A 22,982-nucleotide genomic window follows, 5' to 3' on the forward strand; every position below is an offset into this window, starting at 1 on the left:
TGTTTTCCTTGTGAAACAATAACATATGTTTAGCACAGCATCTTTGTCTATCTCCATCTTCGTTCTGAAAGAAGAGAATGACCCTTCCCCCTGGCTCCTGGACGTCAGGATGGAATCAGCTGTCATATACCACACATTCTTTCACCTTGAAACCTGCCCAGGGAAATGGTAGTAGTTGGTATCAAGATGTATTTTCACTGCTACTTTGAGCAGCATTTTTGTAGTTGGAGACGTAAGGGGTCTGTGTTGTGCGTGTACAGCAGCAGATATTTATCAAGAGCACTGTAGTGTTTTAAATACCTCACCTCCTTTTCAGGGTGCCAGCACTGGTTGTCATGGAAACAGAGCTGAGAACCAGAAACTGGCAGTTGAAATTGCCTCATCTGCTAGTGACTGTGTCCATGTCTAGTCCTGCTTCCATGGAAACACAAGTCAGAGCAGCAAATGCAAGGTAGTGGTTTCCAAAGGCTGCCTTAAAAATAACCCTGAGCTCAGTGTTATTTTGTTTGTGATCATCTCCCCGCCAACCCTGCTTAAGGAGAGCTCTTGAAGTCTGCAATATTTACAAGTTTAACAGACAAATGGAAAACAAAGCATAAAAATATAAAGGTATCTGTTCTCTTTGATTTCCTTTAATAGCATAAGTTTTTGGGAGACAGGCTGGTTAACAAACCTTGGCCTGCATAGCTACATTAGCAACTGACTGTCAGAAGTATCTTTGATTAATTAGGTGCCCTTTCTTATAATTATTGTTTATACTGAGCATGTTAGAAACTGAGGCATGGTTTAGTTGGTTAACTGGGTCTCATTAATTCTCATTAATTAGTACTGAGCCATTACATCTCACAAAAAAAAAAAAAAATCAGATTCAGGTAATACTTTTGGTTTTCAAAACAACCACCTGCAAAAAAAGCCCAAATAATTTTCTATGGATTTCATAGCCTCACCCCCTGAAAAATCAGAATCTATCCTCTTTACAAATTTCTAGGCTTTTCATCTGGCTCTAGGTCTTCTATTTTACAGTAGACTTGATATACTTAGAAGTCAAGAGGCTGATAGTGGCTTTGTGAGAAAAGATGCTTGGTTTTGAAAAGGTTGAATGGATTGCCACATATTTAGTTCAAATACTTGTTACCCAGTTGGCCTTCTTTTCCAGGTGTAATGTTTTGTTTCAGACAGATGAGGGGCCATTTTTTATCTTCCTTTGCTCCAGAAAATCTGCTGTTTGTTGTAATTCTTCATGGCTGGAGAAAGAATGGCAAAATGTTATATTATACTTGAATGGAGTAACTTTGTCAGCATTGCTTTGAGGACATCAATAACTTGTAAGATATAAAATGCTCCAGAATTCAGGTGCTGCATCTGATTAATTTGCCATTAATCCTGAGGAAATTTGTGTCTCAGTAGCTCTTGCTGAAAAAAAAAAATAGTCTCTTTAAAAAAAATTCCGGTTTAGATGCTTGAATAAGTATCTAAACTGTGTATCAGAGCTTAAGAATTTTTAATAAGATCCATTCTTTGCACAGTCGGAAAGTCATCACATCCTGAAGCCTGCATATCAAGTAATAAACACAAAACCCAGTTTGCAATGTCCAGTTATTTTATTCTAAGGCTTTCTGTGAAAAGTCACTACCTAAAACTTCTTAAAGGAATATGTTCCACCATTGATTCACTCTTTGACTTAATACCTGTCTCTATATCTTGTAGGTCTCAGATGAATTCCTGAATGTTTTGAAGCAGAGAATATAGAAAACTCTTTGCCTATGGATTCCTCTGGGGCTTCCTGACCCATCAGAGAAGAGCACAGAGTAGTTTTGCTTTGTGTTTAGAGTCGGTCAGGATGACCTCAAATATGTAGGCAATCAGAAGGGTGTTAACTGCATGTTCACTATGTTCTATGCTTCCCACCACTGATTAATTTCCTCCCTCTTTTTTCTTTTTAGCTGAGACAGATTTTACTATGATTGTGAAAGTCTGAAAATGTAGCTGTGGCCCCATAGGCTGTAAACAAACTCCGTTTCATAAAAAAGACAAAATTTTTTTCCCTATTTGATATGCTTCTTGTTCCACATCAGGAGTTTTATTTCATCTGGTCATTAAAATTACTGAGAGCTGCCGTTTCTATCTCCATTCTACTATTTTTTTCAGAAGACTTGAATTGTATTTTTATTTTATTTATTAAATTCTTGGAAGAAATATCAAAAATGGGTCTAACAGCTAAATATAATCCAGAACATGAAATGTTTGTGCAGTTTAGAATGACTCTCCCAATATTAACAATATCATCTTTATAACATACTAGATTCAGAGCTGATATACTACTTTCATTACAATATCTACCAGACTTTGACATTTTTCACTAAACTTACTTTATTCAGTATTTCAAAATTCCCTTATTTCTATTAATGTAAATTAGCTTTTTTATAATTATTACCTTTTCTTTCAGTATACTTACACCACATCTGCTTATAACTTTACACTTTTAACATCTTTTCATAATCAAAAAAAATTTATTGCAGGTAATATCTCATTCTTTGTGTGTGTTCAGTAGTCTTCACTTTTTAACTCACTACAATGTACAATATGAGATTTTTACAGGGACAATATAAATCTATATTGAACTTTAATAGGAGATCTGCAATGAAAATATGTATGTGTCTACCTTTCTCTTTTTCCTCTCCTTCTTGTACTTCCCTAAAATTCAGTTAAAGTCTTTCTCCATCCTTCGTCACATGCTGTGTTCCTTCTCAGGCATCTGAGGGATTCCTTTTATGCTGAATGTTATATGTATATGACTCATGAAAACCAGATTCCTTGGATACTGTCCCTGAGTTTTGTGCCACCGCATGCAACACTTAGGCAAATTCTTCAATGACCCAATTTTTAAGGTGCATTTGAACTCAGATTTGAAAGTATGTATCTTTTTGGAACAGATCATCTTGAATGCTATAACAAGGCACATAAAAGACAATCAGGGGATCAGGCCTGGCCAGCACAGGTTTAAGAAGGTCCTGGCTGACCAACCTGATCTCCTTTTATGACTGGGTGACCCACCTGGTGAATGAGAAAGGCCGTGGATGTTTCTGCCTCGACTCCAGCAAAACCTTTGACACTGTCTCCCACACAGCATTCTCTTGGAAAAGATGGCAACCCATGGCTTGGACAGGTGCACTTTTTGCTGGGTTAAAAACTGGCTGGATGGCTGGGCCCAGAGAGGGGTGGTGAAGGGTGTCACACCCAGTTGCCAGACAGTCATTAATGGTGTTTCCCAGGGGTCAGTATTGGGACTGAGTCCTTTTTTATATCTTTACTGATGATGTGGATGCAAGGATCTAGTGTAACCTCTGTAAATTTGTGGATGACACTAAGCTGGGTGGAAATGTTGGTCTGCTGGAGGGTAAGAAGGCCCTGCAGGGGGATCTGGACAGGCTGGAACAATGGGCCAAAACCAGGAGTGTGTGGTTCAACAAGGCCAAGTGCTGGGATCAGCACTTGGGTCACAACAACTCCCTGCAGTGCTACAGGCAGGGGAAGAGTGGCTGGAAAGATGCCCAGTGGAAAAGGACCTGGGGGTGCTGGTCAACAGCAGCTGAACATGAGCCAGCTGTGCCCAGGTGGCCAAGAAGGCCAATGGCATCCTGGCCTGTATCAGCAATAGTGTGGCCAGCAGGATAAGAAAAGTGATTCTTGCCCTGTACTCGTCACTGGTGAGGTCACACCGCAAATCCTGTGTCCGGTTCTGGGCCCCTCACTACAAGGACATTGAGGTACTGGAGTGTGTCCAGAGAGCGGCAGTGGAGCTGGTGTAAGGTTGGGAACACAGGTCCTGTGAAGAGTGTCTGAGGGAGCTGGGGGTGTTTAGTCTGGAGAAAAGGAGGCTCAGGCGAGAGCTTACCACTCTCTACAACTGCCTGGAAAGAGGCTGTAGACAGGTGGGGATTGGCCTCTTCTCCCAGACATCCAACAACAGGATGAGAGGTTCATGCTGGACATCAGGAAGAGTTTCTTCATGGAAAGGATTGTTAGGCACTGGAATGGGCTGCCCAGGGAGGAGGTGGAGTCACCATCCCTGGAGGTGTTCTAGAAATGACTGTATGTGGCACTTGGTGTTATGGTCTAATTGACAAGGTGGTGATCAATCAAAAGTGGTGACAAGGTGGTGATCAATCAAAAGTTGGACTCATTGCTAGAGGTCTTTTCCAACCTAGATAATTATGTGATTCTGTATTGAGGAGACATGAAAAACATTTGGAAAATGCATCAGAACTATGTGCTCACAGGATATTAGGTGCTTGCTCAAACTGCAAAGGAGGTTGCTTGAGGATTTCAGATGAACCATGTCTGAGAAACTGAAGATTGGGTGTGTATTGACATTATCAGTAAAAGGGACCTTTTCTAGAATGAGGTGTTGGAGCTCCTGGAAAGTGCTGAGTTAAATATTAGGTTGTTGAGTTGTAAAGAAAATTAGATAATGCACAGGACAGGTCTTAATGACAAAGTGTTAGGTTGGAAATGAGATCAGAAAACATATCAACCTGTTGCTATCTTTTGTGTGTGTTTCCTTATATTGCCTCTTTTTCTTCAAGCTGTAATTTCTTAGAAAGTCCTCCCAAAGTCATCATTTTATGAGATACTTAGAACAGAAGTCATAGAATCATAGAATTGCAGTCCTCTTCACAAGTCCTATTCTGTGCTCAGGCAACAGATGATGCTGGTCTATTGAAATTGTTCAGCCAGAAAGCTTTCAAATACAGTGATACTTGAGGTCACTGTTTTCTTTCTTTGAGGAAGACATAGAATCAGGTCCTCATATAGATGACTCATTTCTTGAAGCACCTGGGAAACAATAAGAAAATTGTAGCTCAACTTCTCTTCTACCTGTTTTCAAGAATGAGTAAATCAGTGCATTTCTCAATACTCTGAGAAGCTTCCTGTCTCACAGACAGTCCTGGGATAAACACAATGATGTGAAAGGATTTGAGAGAAAGGCAGTTTGGTTAGCAGTGCATGTACCAGTTTAAATCTGCCTTATGTTGGTTACCTTAGTCAAAGTACCTGTGTGCATATCAAAGTGGTGACCAAATCAGTTTGTCTGCCTAACAGAGGCTTAGATTTTTGATAGATTCCCAGTCATATAGGAGTTTTTAAAATACTGTTGTAGTTAATCCAAGATACTTCAAGATTTAAAGAAAGAAAAAAGGGATACTGTTCCTATAGGAAACTGATGACACACTTCATTACCATTTCATAAAAAATAGTAGTGGTTTTTCCCATATGGATACATACAGTGTCTCAGCTGTGTGATCTTGACATTTTTCATCTGTGTTCTTCATTTTATTGAAATGAAGATGCAGCTTTCTTAAGATAAGTGCTGAGAAACTAATGGGCCTGATAGAAACCGGTTCAACATTTCAAAATGATTGTTATCAAGTTGGTCGAAAACTTTTTTTGAAAGAAAAATAGTATCACAACCCTTTAAAATTTTCAATATGAATACAGAAATAAGTAATCAAGCCATCTGCATGTATTAGAAGCCTCTTTCCAAATCTCCCAGCAGAAATTTTGATCTCAATTCAGACTTTGATATTGCTGATTTTTCAGCTTCTTCTTCAGATACTTCTTCCAAACCCAAAGCATCACCAAAGGAATTTCTTGCCTTTTGTTACTTAATTATGTTGAAATTAATATAGAGAAACTGGATATTGCATGAATATTACAATCAGAGTAGGATGCTATTAGGGAAGTTTCTCAGTGCTATTTATCCTGCTCCAAGCCATCTGGAGGCATCTGAATGTGTCATTGGAATAATTAAGAAATATCAAGAACAAAATGGTTTTAAATGAATTTTCATGACAAAACTAATTAGGGGACCATTCCCATAACACACAACAGTCGCTGTATGCTACTAATGTGTCACAAGTACAACTTTTCCAGGATAAATGGCATATTTTGCAAATTCATGTCAGCAGTACCTTTCTGGATTTTTAATTCTAGAAAATGTGGGGGTCTTTTGTGATTAGTGTGTCTGAAGCACCTGACAGATTTGCTTTCAACAGTAGCCCTTTCATATTTTTAAAACAAAATTTCTTACACTGGGGGATGGAGTCGTGTCAATATTTCTTTAATTAATTTTGACATTTAGTAAATACAAGCTGAAAAATTATAGAATCATAGAATAGTTTTGATTGGAAGGGATGTTTAAAGGTCTAATCTCCCTACAATGAGCAGGAATATCTTCAACTTGATCCAGTGTCTCAGAGCACTGTTCAACCTGACCTTGAACACTTCCAGGGAGGGAAAGTGTTCAACCACCTCTCTGGGCAACCTGGTCCAGTGTCTCACTACCCTCACTGTAAAACAATTTCTTTCTTATATCTTACCTAAATCAAATCTTTCTAGTTAAAAGCCATTACCCCTTGTCATAGCACAACAGGTTCTGCTAAAAAGTCCCTCCTGGCTTTTTATAGGCCCTGTTTAGCTACTGAAAAGTTGATCTAAGGTCTCACAGAAGCCTTCTCTTCCCCAGGCTGAATAGCCCCAACTCCCTCAGCCTATCCTCATAGGAGGAGTGTTCTCAACCACAGAGCATCTTCATGGCCCTTCTCTGCATCACTCCAGCAGGTTCACATCTTTTCTTTCCTTTTTAAAGTCATCTGCCTTTTTAGTGGGAACTATTTGATCCTTTCTGGCATGTGTTCCTCTACATGCAGCCAGTGATACCTCTGTTATGGGTTTTTCTAAACCATTCCTGGTGCCAGCTAGTTGAAGAAAATGCTTTCAAAGAATGCAGTATGGATGCAGTATGATTTCACCAGTCAGTAGTAACCATGTAAGTGATAAATAACAAAGCTGATGTTTTTTTCAGGAGGAAATTAATATGCGTAATGAAAGCTGAGTGGTTAACCTTCATTGGCTGTGGACATACATAGAAGTCTTGATAATGTTTTAAGTATTTAAATGTAACTGGTGCCTGTTAGATAAAAATAATAATAGGTTCTGTATGTTTCCTTCTCCTTATTCTTTGCACAGAAAAACCTCTATTGCAATGATTTGCTTTGCTGAGTGCTTTAAAATATCATAGCTGAACTAGGAATAATTCTGTTTTTCTTGGATGTGAGGTCAAAGAATATTTTGCATGGAAAAGCCTATCTGTACATCTGATAGCAACTCTTAGTGCAGATCATTATGCCATCCATCTGACTGGAACAACATTGATTCTTTACTCATGACAAAATCATAGCCCAAAGGACTGTTCTCTCAGAAAGAATATATGTGATCATAATGTCTTAGGGATTATTAAAAACCTCTGCACTTGATGGGAATTTTGCAAGTTTCTGCAAGCAGTGTAGCCAGGGCCTCACCAGAGCAATCATACTGACTTTGCCTCAGCATAACCATTGTCACTGGAAATAGCAACCTAATATAAGGCAGAGGTGTCATGCTTAAGGCAGGTTATTTTTTACTGCGTTTGAGCTTCTTGGTACTTACATGTTGAACGAACAAACCTAAGAGTACTTAAACCTATTCCCATCTTGTGTATTTCTTTCTTTACCAGAAGATAGTAACACTGGAACATTACTATAAAGCAAAGCAGAGCTGCCCAGATCTGATCAATTTAAGCAAGAAATTTAAGCTCCTATACTATTAGGCAATTACTTCAAACATGTTTTTCTTCCAGTGATTGCATATATACCCTGTACCTGTAAAATATATGTAACCTGAGTCCACTGGAGAACACTATGTTTAGATAAGTTATATAACTAAATAAATGCACATTAGCAGATTATGTAATATGTGAAAAGCTATTTTATACATTTTTTTGACTTACTAATTATTTATTATAGCAAATCTTACAGGGATTTTACAGAGAAAACATGTACTCTCTAATCTTACTGTGGCTTGAAATCTGAGTGTGTCTTGAAAGCTACATTCAAGATCAACCTACTCATCTTTTTGACCCTAATAATGAATTGCTTAAATAGGCAGCTTTTGACCTTCTCTTACAATCTCAATGAACTATTTAGAAATGTATCATTAATATAAAGTTTGATAATCTTAAAATTATTCAGCTTCCATCAAATTCAGTTTGTGGTAATATTTAGTGGTAATTTGCATTTTAGGAAAGCATGACTGTGTTAATTAATAGTTTTATGTTTATTTAATAATGATCAGCCTTTAAAACAAGAGGGTTTTTGAAAGTTGAAATTTTTATTCTTACATCTCAGATCTACCTACCAAATATATTTCTCCTCTTAAATCACTAGACAAGCACAGCATATATATATGCAGAAAATACACTATCCCTGAGGAGAGCTGAAAATTAAAAAATTCTTGTCAAAAAGGACTTTATACCCTGGAAAGAAGAAATTAAAACAATTTTTTCAACAGAAACTGAAAGTTTTGCTTGTTTGTTTCATATATCAGACAAATAGGGCATAATAATTTGCAATGCTGTTCTGTAATCTCATCAAATTTAATTTTTGATGTCTGTCAGACTTCTTATATGCTCATCAGAGAAGGCCAATATAAAATATAAAAAACCCTTACTTACCACCCACCATGATTTTTTCTTCAAATGCCATTTCAATATCTCTGCTTTTATGAAATATGGATAATCTAGCACAGTTATGTAGTAAATTAAACTTTCTAAATTAAGCTATTTTATACAGTTAACTCCTCCAAGATACAATATTAAAAAGAACAGAAACTCCTTCCTTAAACTGAATATCACAATAACAAATGGTGTGTTAAATGGTGTGCAGTGCCCTCTGTTGTTACTGACATTTGGGTAAGGTAAGTCCGAATTACATTCAGATGCTGAAAAGGACCATGACAGTGATATCAGAAATGAAGAAACTATTCTCCATTTCCAAAGAAGAATTTTAAGATGTCTACATGGATAAAATTAATGTTCTGTTGAATTTTTCAACCTGTAGAGATTCCAGGGATAAGGCCATACAGAACAGCTGAACACTTACCTGCACATGCTCAGAAACACGTATGAGTTCAATGGGGCTGCACCAAAGTGCAGGGATATTAGATCTGATATGGTGCTGTGGAAACGGCACACACAGCTTCCAGAACAGATTTTGTCAGGGCCCACATTGCTTTCTGGGAAACTTGCTACCCACGTATTCAGATTCAGGGTTTATCATAACCACAGCAGCCGCAGGGGTGTGTATACCCTAAAGTCCAAGTCTGATTTATCTTGTGTAACACAATTAAAGCTGGCATTTACTCTAAAGAGATGAGGAAAACAAATGTTATAGTTACAACATTTAGAATTTAATTTTTCTGTGAGGTTTGATGGGTGCCAGGTAAGATGTAGGATCAGTTCCACCATATTTGATTTCTGAGCAATATGACACTTTTTGACTGAAGAATATAGAAACCTGAATGGAAGAATTGCTATTTTAATGACGGCTACCAGTATTTTATGAAAAATTAAAAACAACAACAACAACTCTCCCCCCCAAAAGGAAAAAAAAGAAGTACTGTATAATTCGCAGATGTACTTTAAAAATGCATTTTCTTGAAGAAAGCACATGTAAGTTTCTACTCCTCAGACATATCTTTGTTGACACAGCAAACATTGAGTTATTTCATTTAAAGGTAGGGATTGCCTCAGGGAATTATCAGATCAGATATATTGGTGAGCAAGTAGCCATGATTCAGTCTTTACAAACATGATGCTGCTTATGCATTATTCAGTCTGGATAGGCCATGGTAAAATGAGAATGCATTTAAGCAGATAATAAAACATCTTTTTTTCATTTATTTTATTTGCTTTTAATGGAAAAGAAAGGATCTACCCTTTAATTTTACTGTACTAAGAAACTTGCATTGGTTGTCTCGAGAGAATTCCCAGTAGAAGATATATACCACCATAAAAATGTTAATTTGCCCCTCAAAAAACCCGAAAAATTGCTGTTCCTTTTCATTTTTCAAATTATGAGTTCTTTACAGCAATTTCTACATATTGTTCATGAGAGGGATTATTGTCCCATTGCTAGCTTAAAAACACTTATTTTGACTACTCAAAATTGTAACTATTTTATTTACTTCTGTGCCTTTGATTGGATAAATCTCAAAAACAAGAGCAATTTTCAGTAATGGAAAAATAACCAAGTTTTTTAATAAACCAAGGTGTCCTTAATCAAATTTTCCATGAACATTCTTTCCAATCACCACAGTTGGTGATCTTTTGTAGGCAAAAATAAACTCATTTAAAAATACTTTTAGATCTCCTGCCAACCTACTCCTGTTAAAAACCCCCCAAACCAGTTGATTCTGAACCATTCAAATGTAGAATAGCTCATGTGACTTTACAGAAACAGACATCCTGAGAGTGGAATATATGCTATTTTTTTTTTTTGCTTAAACAAGACTTCTACCCATGAATGATCTATTCATCATGTAGTGGTCCTGGCTACTCCTTAACTTTCTGCTACTTACTGTTTTTTACTACTGTTTAGTTTTCTTCATAGCAGCTCATATGATGCTGTGTTTTTGACCAAGACAGTGCTATAACCACTAATGTTCTAGCTTTTGCTGAGCAGTGTTTGCACAGCACCCAGGCACTTACTCTGTTTTGCCTGTCCAAATGGAAGTGGTGAGGGAAGTGACCAAGTGACTGTGTGGTGTTTGTCTGCCCACCGGTGTTAACCTACAACACCAGCATTTTCATCAGAGACATTTTCTCATTCAGGATGAACAACCTGCACTCCATTTCTGATGACATTATCATCCAGTGCTGGTGTTCCTCTCCCCTGGTGTGGGGTCCTGGGAGAGGGGCCCCGGGGTGGACGCATGGGGTTTCCCTACTCCCTGGTCAACCTTGCTCCCCATTGGTTGTTTTGTGCTCCCCAGCCCAGCAAGGACCCTCTGGTCCTGTGATTGACACAGTTCTTTGGCAAGTCGCTGGCTATGCGGCTGGAAAATAAACATCTCTCTGAAAACATCTACCAGGTCCATATATTTCTTTTCCACGGGCCTCGCTGTATATACGTGTTGTAGGAATCCCCACTACAACAATCTAGAATGAGTGTTCTTGGATATACATAGGGTGTTGCTGATCAGGTCTTCCAGACACAAGTCAGATTCAGTGCTGTGGATACAAAAATGCTGCTAGCAAGGATTTTCTTGCTATTTTCTAAGTCCATGAGAGACTTTTCTCTCTCACAGAAGAGGTAGCAGGGAATGTAAACAACCAAACACCTGCAACCTTGAAAAGTCTTGTTTATGGTACAGTAGAAAAATATTTTGACAATGGATGCTTTAGGATTTTAGTCAATCACCCCCAAGGGGTGGCTGATCCTTTGTCCAATTAGACTATGAAGAAAAAAGTCTCTAAAAGAGTTTGTAAAATAATTAAATAAATCATTCTTGCTGCACAATTCCTGCCTGCTGGATCTTCTCTCCTCCTCCCTATGGCTGCGGGACACAGTAATATACCTTCAGGCATTTATTTTTTTTAATACAGTGCACTTGAACTATGTCAGAGTAGTAATCTGTGTGTGTGTGTGTTTGTACATCCACCTAAGTTTTCAACAAGAACAGGCTTATAGGCATTGTTATTTGCCAGCAACAGGACAGCCTTCAAGCAAAATTTTGCCTAGAAATGTAAACTTAAAAAGCAGATATTCTTATCTGCCAGAGCATCCTCCTCCCTCTGCTTAAGCAGCAACGACTGTTCTTTTAGTGACTTTATTTTTTTATAGTGCTTATTCATATATTTACCTTTGGGAAAAGCATGGACACACTGAGACAAAATATTCTCAGAGGATCTTTTAAACCAGGTTCTAACAGAGGTATGACTAACACAGTATCATCACCATCAGAGACTTCTGCAATACATGTTTTCTGGGGAAGCGAAAAAAATGCAAAAAGAGGAGAGAGAATGGGAGGAGGGTAATCTCATCCTACCAAAACTAGACAAAATGAAACACAAATCTACTGGAAAATTTGAAAAGCTGTAAGAACCTGTGAAACCCATAAGGAACTCATTCCCACCTAATTAGTCTGGGGAGCATTTGGGACGAAACCGTGGAAATTAACTAATTAAGCTCAAACAGAAATCATTCTGTAACTTACTATCGCATAACAATAGTTTCTCCTTTGACAAAGATAATTCTTTAGGATATATATTCCCAGAGATTCAGAGTTGCCTGGGAAACTAGCTTCCATGTGTGGTTCTTTTCTTTTCTGAGCAAATGTTGAGTCACATGGATTTTCAATGTGTCAGGTTTTGTTGCTGTTTTAAAGCAGAATGTATCTGTTCAGCAGCACTGGATGCTACAGGCCTTTAGAGTCCCTTTGCATCTGTGGGACTTGCTCTCTTTCAATTAGTATTTGATGCTGCTTGCATAAATATTCAGAATTAAATCTTACATAAACAGTTAGGACTACAGACTACAGAATTTTTCATTAGTGTTTTGATGATTGCTTTCTATCTTTCTATTCTCAATTGATTTATTTTGTTATCTGTGATATCTGTACCAATACCTCATAAAAATCTATGCAAGAACTGACTGCTAAGAGGCTAGAAACCCACAATATCAAGAAGCTGCTGCTTAATATTGAAATGCAAAAAAAAAAAAAAAAAAAAAAAATCTTCTCAGATTTCTCTTTTCTTGACCTATTGGCCCTTTGAGGGCTGAACACTCAACTTCATTTTATTAGGTATATTTGAAAAAAAATATTACTTCTTCACAGAAAAATCACAATTATAGTTTCTACACATTTCTCTTAATTGACTTGAAGACAAGTCAGGCAGCTACTGTGAAAGTTTCACTTTCTTGACTGTTACAGAATCACAGAATGGGTCAGATTGGAAGGAAGTATAGTGTGTCATCTGGTCCATCCTCCCTTCTCAGGGTCATCCTGGAACACATTGTACAGGGTTGTACTCCAGATGGCTCTTGAATATCTCCAATGAGGGAGACTACATGTCATCTATGGGCAATCTATTCCTGTGCTCAGTCATCTTCACAGTGAAGAAGTTCTTCCTAATATTCAGGTGGAACTTCCTGTGCATCTGTTTCTGCCATTGCCTCTTGTCCTATTGCTTGGCAACACTGAGATAAGCCTGGCTTCATCCTCTTGACAACCTCCATTCAGATACTTACAGACACTGATGAGGTCCCATCTCAGGCATCTCTTCTCAAGGCTGAATGGCCCAACTGCAGCCCAACTGCCTCAGCCTTTCCATGTAAAAAAGCTCCAGTACCTCAACCATCTTTGTCACTCTCGACTGGACCTGCTCCAGGAGCTCCATGTCTCTCTTGTCCTGAGGAGCCCAGAACTGGATGCAGCACTCCTGATGTGCCTCAGCAGGGCTGAGCAGCAGGGCAGGATCACCTCCCTTGACCTGCTGGCAGTGTTCTTCCTAATGCACCACAGAATCCCACTGGCCTTCTTGGCCACAAGGACACATTGCTGGCTCATGGACAGCTTGTTGTTCACCAGCACCCCCAGGTCCTTCTCCACAGAGCTGCTCTCCAGCAGGTCAGCCCCCAGCCTGTGCTGGTGCCTGGGGTTATTCCTCCCCCCCCTGCACTTGCCTTGGTTGAATTTCAGACCATTCTTCTCTGCCCGTCCCTCCAGCCTGCTGAGGCCCTTCTGAAGGTCAGCACAGCTCTCTGGGGTATTGGCTGCTCCTCCCAGCTGTGTCATCAGGGAATTTGCTGAGGAGGCATCTGCCCCTTCATTCAAGTCACTGATGGAGAAGTTAGATAATACTGTGCCCAGTATTGAACCTTGGGGGACCCCACTAGAGACAGGTCTTCAAGAAGACCCTGTACCACTGATTAGAATCCTCTGGGGTCTGCCATCCAGCCAGTTCTCAACCCACCTCTCTGTCCACTCATGCAGTCCACACTTCCTGGCTTTGCCTACGAGGCTGTTGTGAGACAGTTTTGAAAGCCTTGCTGAAGTTGAGGTAGACAATATCCACTGCTCTCCCCTCATCCATCCAGGCAGGTTTTCCACTGTAGAAGGCCATCGGGTTGGTAAAGCATGACATACCTTTAGTGAATCCATGCTGACTATTCCTGATCACCTTCTTGTCACCCACATTGATAGAGATGGCCTTCAGAATGACACTCCATCACCTTTCCAGGGATTGAGGTGAGGCTGACTGGACAGTAGTTCCCGGGATCCTCCTTCTTGCCCTTTTTGATGACCTTTTTGACATTTGCTTTCTTCCAGTTCTCAGATCCGTCTCTGGATGTCCACAACCTTTCAAAGACGATTATGAGCAGCCTATCTGTGGTGTCTACCAGGTGTCTCTCAGCACTTGTGGATGCATCTCATCAGGGCCCTTTGGACTTGTGGATGTCAAACTTGCCTGTGTATTCTCTAACCCAATCCTGCTTGACCAAGGGAAACGCTTCTTTCCTTTGATTCTGGATTGCCTGCCTGAAAACAAGAGCGGTAACTTGGCAACTCATGGCTGTTCACTGGCTCAGCAGCAGGTTTTGTGTGTGTTCCTCATGCCACTACAATAGATTTCAACAAATACCAGGAAGAGCTTGCATGGTTACCTGGGCATCAAATGCTGTGTAAGATTTTTTGGATTGGAGCAAACATCTACACAGCAACAGCACATATCTGGTGAGGTATTGGTATCCTAAATTTGTACTTGGAATCTAAGTGGGATACTGCAAGACTTATTATGTCTATGATTAGATATCTGAATCATCCTCTAGATATTTAAGCTTGTAGACAATTTGTAATGATATACAACCCGATACCTAGTACTAGGTTTCTACCTACAACAACAGCAACTGTGCTTATGACAGAAATCTTCTTACCGTTTGAAAACACCCTCTGAAAAAAAACCCAACAATCCAAGGAATTTATATCAAGGCACACAAAATTGCATTGATTACATTGTTTATATTTCTTTCTGTCAAGAAACAACATTAGCTAAGTCATAGTCCACATCCAAAGCAAAAGCAGCACCATTTCTCCAGAGTGTGTTTGAAGGTGATTCACTTTGAAAAATCATAACTAACAAAAGTAACTTGTATTTAAAAAAGAAATTAACATGAAGAAATCTATTTGCAGAATAACTATGTAATTGTGACTCATGTTAAAATACAAAGAAAGAAAGAAAAAACCAAACCCTTTCATCCTCTTAATATCACTGTTTCCATTCCTCTTATAGCAGTGGTAAAACAATAATGTGGTATTTATTACTGCTACTAATAGCCATTGCTGTGGTTATTATTTTTATCACATTCTAGCTCTTACCTGAATAAACTTACAAACGTCACCAGTAAGGAATGCAGTGCTACTGCAGGGCCTCAGTTGCAGCTGTACTGCAACTTTTACAAATGATGGTTTACCATTTAGTCAATATAGTAAAAGGCTAATAATCATGACTTTTGCAGAAAAGTTTCACTAAAAATAAGTTTTAAACATAACTGAACAATTGTCTTCATGGTGATAAGCCTCTGTTCACTTTCCCTGCTAATGTAATGTATTCAAGGAAAATCTAAATTCCTAAATTTATGCACACTTAAACTTAGAAATAAGTGAAAAAGTAAGCAATATCTTTGAGCTCTAGTCCTCTCTTCCAAATCCTTGGGTGCCAGGTTGTAAACTCGGGTGAAATTTCAGAAATGGACTGTAGTCTTTCAAAAAGAATGCTCGTCGTAAAAGAAGTATTTAGCTACAGTGGCATTAATATTCTAGTATAAATGCAGTGCACTATCAATGTTATTGCACTCTATTTGTGAGTGGGAAAGCTGAGCTTATATTCTTACCTTGTGTTATATCCCTGAAGCCCTAAGACACAAGTCAGCAATGCACTTTGCTTTCTTACTCACGGACTTAAATATATGCTGAAATACCTTGTTCACTTGCCTAAATATAATTTTCAAATGTATTGAAAATCAAGTTTAGATTTTAAGATCTTTGTCACAATTGTGAACATTTGTAGAAATAGAATTTCACTCTTGGCTATTGTTAGCTACAGACACCAAGAACAGCTTTCCTGCGGCTGTCACTTAGACGCCTGATATACATACACAGAGACAGGCTTTTCAAGCCAGATGAACAAATTCTTGGCAGCCAGAAAATCTTTTGATTTTATTGTTTCTTTCAGGTGATCTATGGTGGTTACCTGACTCTAGACAGTATATCTAACTTCAAATTCTCTAACCAGAATTATCCTTAGCTAGAGTAATATAGAAATGTAGTTGTTTTAGGTATTTTTTTTTTGGTGTTTTGGGTTTTTTTAAACTTAATAAGACTTACACTTTCTTATGAGTTCTTCAACATCTATTTTAAGATGGAATGACTCATACTCTGGAGTTTCCACTTTCTTGCCTGGAGAATTTGGGTGTCAGTTCAGAATAAACACTTCCAGATTGCTGCAGATAGGTGAGATGAGTTCAGCCTGTCATAATTGAATGCATGCAGCAAAGTGGAGCCATGAAACTGTACAGCAGTGAGGTCTTACAAAGCTGATGTTTCCTACCAAATGCTGTTACAGTCAGGTACATAAACCATATCTAAAGTATGTCAATACTTTCTTTTGACTTGAGAAACAAAAGCCTGTGGTATTGTTATGCCAATAGCTTCGAGCTGTGTCTAATCTTGCTCCCATCTAAATTACCTCTTATATGAACACATGCCTATAAATGGATGGCAGGTTAAGAACATATATGACACTTTCTCCTAGCTTCCGCATATTTCCAGTTCAGGGGATTTTCTAAGTCTGAAGCAGTATGCTTCCCCAGTAACATTTACTGGATGTCCCATCAAAATGTTTGTCCAGTCTACTCAGGACATATGTAAACCTTTTGCCTCCAAAATTCCCCTGGTAAGCCACTGCACAGGTCTACTCTCAGTGATCTTGCTCATTCTGAGCCTGACCTCTGTTGACCTCATGTGGTGGTGCTACTTCTTGTATAAGAAGAAATGGTGAGCAGTAAATCCCGACCCACAGTCTCTACATGACACATGATTTCTATCTTTTCCTTCAAAGTAATTTCTTAGACCTTCTAAGAAAATTATTCCATATCATGATTGTTGGCCTTCTGTGAACCTTTGCCAGCTTTTCTGTGTCATTTTTGAGGAGACGAAAACCATGCACATTAACTGGGAGTGTGCATGAACTGTGGTTTTGTACAGTAGCATAATGATACTCTTTTTTATTTCTTTATTCATTTCCTCATAAAGTCAAATATATGATTAATTTTTCCACTCCTAGCAAGCACTGAGCTGATATTTTCATCTGTCGCAAACACAAAGGCTTACTCCAACGGCAACAGACAGCACAGACCCTATAATTTTATGAGTGAAGCTAGGTTTGGTTTACCCTACATACAAAAAGAACAAAACCTTTTTAAAAATTTTATCTACTATTTTATTAGTAGATAGTAATATTTTTCAGAACATGTTGCATTTCTTCACAGTCAGCCCTCATACTTACTGCCTTGTGTAAAGATCCTACTAGTGAGCAATGCCTCTTCTGGAATTAAGGTGCAAATGAGACCACATGCCAAATCAATGATACAAATTTTATTTAACAGTAAATGTGAGGTAGAGAGGTAGAAAGAAATACAAAGGGGGTTGGGGGGAGAGAGATAGAGAGAGAGATCAAGCAGAAGATAGTCACCACCCTTTGATCCAGCAGTGTCCCATTGGTCTTCACCCTGGCCTTCTTGGTAGTGGCAGTTCAAATTCCAGAGGTAATTCAAAACTTTTCACTATACATTCTTGCAAACAAGTAATTAATGCTCATTGTCTTATTTTATTAGTTAAATGATTCCCTCACTTCTGTTGCTAATTAGTCCCATGCTCAGTCTTTCTCTTCTGTTGAGTCAGTGGGTTTCTTGAGCAGGTGGGTTGTGATCTTGCCCTGACAAAACTACCTTTTACTCAGTCTGAGCTGATTCCAGCACAGTTGCTGTGTTGGCTTTCCTTTGTCCATTATCAGTGACACCTTCTTCTCCCCAAGCTTTGTTTACCTCCCCCTCGGTCTGAGATAACACCTGGACAGTAGTACCACCTTTATCTCACCTCAATTTCCCACAGTGGTGCCTTAACTTACAGTCCAAGTTCCAGGTATCCACGGAGGCGTATTCAGGTGAGGGGCTTTGGTGGTTGCAGATTCCATCTCTCCCATAACTTGGGGTGATCTTTGTTTCACCAGTGATATGCGTGTGAGAAGTTCCTTCTTTACACGGTTTGCCACAGCGGGAAATCTTGTCTGGATGCATTACCCATGATGTACTAACCAGATCTTCTTCCACCAGGCCTGGATTCAGCACATCCTGTCACACACTCACACTGTGTTTATTGCATAGCAACGTCCTTCTGTGGTAACAGTTCTTGAGACAGGAAATTGTGCTCTCTACATCCTCACACCTTGACCTATGAACTCCTTTATTTTGTGCAAACATGGTTGTGTCACTTCTCACTATCTTTTCCAGTTACAGGTGCCAGCCACTGTGGAAAACCACTGGTAACTTTCCTGTCTGTAATATTTAATTTTTTAAAAAAATCTTTTTTCCTAATTTTAACCACCTATTTACCAATGCTAGGACCTGCCTTTTCTGTTTGCTTTCTCCACAAGACCTTTGCACAAGACCTTATGAAAAGCCTTTTGAAAATCCAAGCAGTGCTTACCAAGTATATTATCCTTACCAACATGGGTTTTGACCTCTTAAAAGAATTGGAAAGGTTTGTAATAATGGACTTCCATTTGTGGAAATTGCATGGGTTCTTCTCAGGTAGCTTCAGGTCTCAGTTAGTGTTAACACTTTATTCATTTTCCTTCAGGCTTACAGGACTGCACTTACCTAGGTTCCTCTGAAATGTTTCTTTTTAAGGATTGTCACAATATTTGCAACTCTCAAATCTTCAGATACCAGGAGTAGATGAGATACATGGTAGACCTAGAGTTGTACTATTTATCCTTGAGTACTGTTTAGACTTGTGTGTGAATACCATCCAGTATTGGTCATTTGCTGGTTTTATTCTGCTTCTATTTACAGTGATCACCTTCCACTTATAGCATTGTTTCAGTTGATCCTTCATTAATCAGGTTGATCCTTCATTAATCCCAAAGTACAGCACAGGAATCTCCCCAGGTTTTCCTACTCTGAACACTAATAGAAAAAGCAATTTATCTCCTATGAAGTGCTGTTGTTCTCCCTGAATATATCATCCTTATCATGCATTAGTCCAAAGACTGTCTCAGAGCCTTTTTCTTCTTGCTGATTTTGATGGTTTCATTTAGATTACAGATTACATTAGATTCTGTACTTAACCAAGCAAAAAGCCACCACAAGTTGTCAACCATGGAAATTAGATTTAATTTGAAAACTGATACCTGACAGTTATTGATTACTATATTGCAAAGCACAATCCCTTCAGTAAGAAAACAAAAGCCCTCTTTGAAAGAAAATGGAAGAGGAACTACCTTGTGAATTAGCAAATATTTGAAGAACTATTGTTTTGATCATGTGTTGCGTTAGTAACTCACCTAACAGTGAAGCATTTTCTTTATGTTCATTTTCAACAGGACAGGCTACTGAGTCTTAGAACATTCTGATGTCTTTGAAAAGAGAGAGGAAACCATTTTTGTGTACCCAGGAAGAAAAAAAAGAAGAAAAATAAAAAACCACAGTGAATTTTACTAATCATTAAAAGAAACAATGCTTGTCTTCTAAAGTCAACACAAAGTGTTCTTCAGTATCACCCTTGTTCAACCGTGCATTGTATTTGGTAAGATACTTGTCGATTCACATTCAGAGCACACATCTTGTGTGTGCAAGAAACAGTCCTATGATGAATTATGAATCCATCTCTTTCCTTCAGGGTTTGTTTCTTGAATACTTTTTTCTTGCTTTTAAATATTTATTGTAAATGGACTTGCAGAAAAGTGTAGAAATGTCAGCTATAATCTACTTTTTGTATGCTGGGGAAGCCCTAGAACGCAAGTCATCTTTCAAATCCCTCTTGCATCCTTTCTGTTTGCCTTTGGAGTGCCTTAGTGCTGACTGGGGAATTTTCTCACACTCCCAGTCATTTCGAGTCATCATGGTGTGCTCTTTTACATCCCTGTCATTTCATACGGTTGCTAAATAATGTATTGGCATAAGCTGGCAGCTTTGGGGATAGGAATGCTAGGACCAGTGCCAGAATTAGCTCTGGTCCATAATCAAATAATGTGTTATCAGCTACTCCACTTGGGAAGCTATAGCTGTCACCTTAAAGTATTTTCTGTAAGAACTTCCCTGCTGTCTTTAAGTTCATCTTTTCCCACCTGCAGTGTTATAAATCTAGTTGGCAGCTAAGCAGCAGACAACCACTCCGTCACTCCCTGCCCCAGCAGGATGGGGGAAGAGAATTGGAGAAAGCTCATGGACTGGGATAAAAAGTTTAACAATTGAAATTAAATAAAAATAATATAATAATAACAATGACAACAACAGCAAAACCAACTTGTAATTAAAAGGTAAATAAGACAGATAATACAACCCAAGAAAGGCAAGTGATGTAAATGAAAGGAAATGATCCTCAATAACCTACAAATGTCTAATCAGTCCCTTGGCAGCATACCCCCCACCAATGTTCTGCCTGGTTTTACTGCTGAGCATTATGTCACATGGTATGGAATATTCCTTTGGTGATCCAAAACCAGGACACCTCAAGAAGAAGAAATGATGAAACCTGATGTTCCGGCCTCAGAAAAAGTTGGGGAAAAAGCATCAGATAGAAAAGAATAAGCAACACTGGTCAATGTCCTGATTTAATTCTTACCATACTCTGAAGGCATTGCCTGTGTTTCAGCAGGTGAAGTTGTCTGACAGTGCACAGTGGGCAAGCTGACTGACATTTCTGAATATCTGAATCTTTATAGTTGCTCTTAAGTTGGCATAGAAGTTGTTCAGGCTTTCACGTAAGCAACTGTTATAGCTTTAGTAACTCAGTTTTGTCCATGCCTCTAGGTAGAGAATATAAAATGCTTCTGAATAAGCTGTACTTCTAATCCATGTTCTGTCTCTTATATAAGGCACATTTGAGATGTCACTTTTCTCTCAGAGAAGATAGAGAAAAAATGCTTACCAAATTTACACCATTGTTTCATTTTTCTGCTGATGCACAGCAGAATGGCTTATTGTAGGCTCAGTGCCTAAAGTCACGTTAATTGCTCATTTGCATGACCCAATTCAGATAAACTTTTGGCTCTATCATCATTCAAGATGGGACAAATGAGGAGCATCTGTCAATGCACATACCTCACACAACAGAGAGGGCTTTCCCTGATCACTGCACTTGCCATATGGTGCATGCACTATTGATCAAAAATATGGAGAAATCTGTTATGGCCTGCAGGAGTTACTGGTTGCAGAAAAACACAACCAGCATTGAGATTTGCCCCCTAATTTTTACTCTCACTTTTCCAAGAAAAACTGTACCTTGAGGTCTACAATCTGCAGAATGCATGGCCAGCTGAGTGCTCTGCTTGCCAGTTTTTTTGTACATGAGGCTTATATCCCTAATTCCTAAATCAGCTACCCACCAGCTGATTTAACACTCTATAGTTTTAACCTGGAGGTGTATGTGAGATGGTGACAATAACATTAATGCATGTGTCTGAAAAACAAAAAAAAGAGAAATACTGCAAACTGAAGTAAATTATTTTACATCTTTAAAGACTTTTATTATACAAAGGTATTCATGGGCCAGCATGAATCATGATATGTAACAATTGAGTTCTGTAAAAGGAGTACAAATCAATTTAAGAAGCAAGAAAAACATGAGGAAAATGCTTACGGAAAACATATGGATTTTTTATTTTAAACAGCTGTGCATCATGCTGCATTCTATGTCTGCCAAGAAAACTCCCAAATGCTGTGAAGGAGACAAAAATAGTAATTTCACAGAATCACAGAATGTGCTGAGATGGAATGGACTGACAAGGATCATCGAGTCCAACTCCCTGCCCTGCACGGGATATCCCCAAGAGTCACAGCATTTAAATTCAGCCTTTCAGAAAGGGTCTGAGAGATCCCAGCAAGGAAGTGTACTGTGATGCTCCTCTCGCATCCCAGTAAAAAGGATTTAAAGATAAATAAAAGATGAATTCCTGCAAGTTGGAATGGTCAAGAATTTAAAATGAGAGGTTTTAGAGGAACCAACAGCTGAGGAAGAAAGCTCCAAGCACAAGCTCAGCTGTCTACAGGCACCAACAGCCCTGATAGCTAAACACATTGCATTTTGCAATATAAATTTCACAATGTCTACTGAGTAGTTATCTGAAAGAATGAAAATAATTCTGCAAAATGAAAGTTTGCATCCCTGGTAAAAGACTGTAGTGTTTCTGGAAGAGTTTGCAAAGATTATTTAGAACCATTTTCGAGCTTTGCCTTAGCATCTTAGTTGATTTTGTTAACTGTGTAAATGGAAGGAGGCAGACTATTTGTGGAAGAATTCTACAGGCTCCATATTAAAATACTCCAGCATGATTTATGAACCGAGGTCTATTTTTTCAAAACACTAACAGGATCAAACCTTTCCCTTTTTCACAGACCCCAAAGGATGCTTCCACATGGGCTTTCAAAGGAAGCATCATCAGTATTTGTTGTTTAGTTCATGGTCACATGTGCCTTTCTCTGTACACACAGGTTTCCTCAAAATAGTTTGTTTGCTGCAGTGGTGAAAAGAGACTTATAAAGATGAGTTTGTGCTACTCCTGTATCTGAATAATTATCTTCAAAAGGGAATAGGGATCTTCAGTTCTTGCCTGATGTCCAAGTCGTATAGGGGATTCCAGTAATGGTCTGGAAACTGGCCATCATGACTCCAATAACTTTCCTCAATCACACTGATTTCAGAAAAACAGTTAGGACTTTCTGCTAGCTTAATCTATGCTATATATACTATACTATGTTTGGAACCCTATTTTTTAGTCAGAAATAAAGTTGAAGCTCACAAGCTCTCCCTAAGCACACACTCTT

At 38.6% G+C, this 22,982-nt stretch overlaps 1 long non-coding RNA gene across 1 annotated transcript; it reads left to right on the forward strand.

The window, feature by feature from the left end:
* The first annotated feature begins 423 nt into the window (after window positions 1-423).
* Window positions 424-2,116, forward strand: LOC104690653. Its single transcript, XR_752026.3, has 2 exons — window positions 424-609; window positions 1,708-2,116. It is a non-coding gene; the product is annotated as an uncharacterized LOC104690653 (long non-coding RNA).
* Window positions 2,117-22,982: the final 20,866 nt, after the last annotated feature.

This window comes from Corvus cornix, chromosome 4 (assembly GCF_000738735.6).
Source record: "Corvus cornix cornix isolate S_Up_H32 chromosome 4, ASM73873v5, whole genome shotgun sequence".
Lineage (NCBI taxonomy): Eukaryota > Metazoa > Chordata > Aves > Passeriformes > Corvidae > Corvus > Corvus cornix.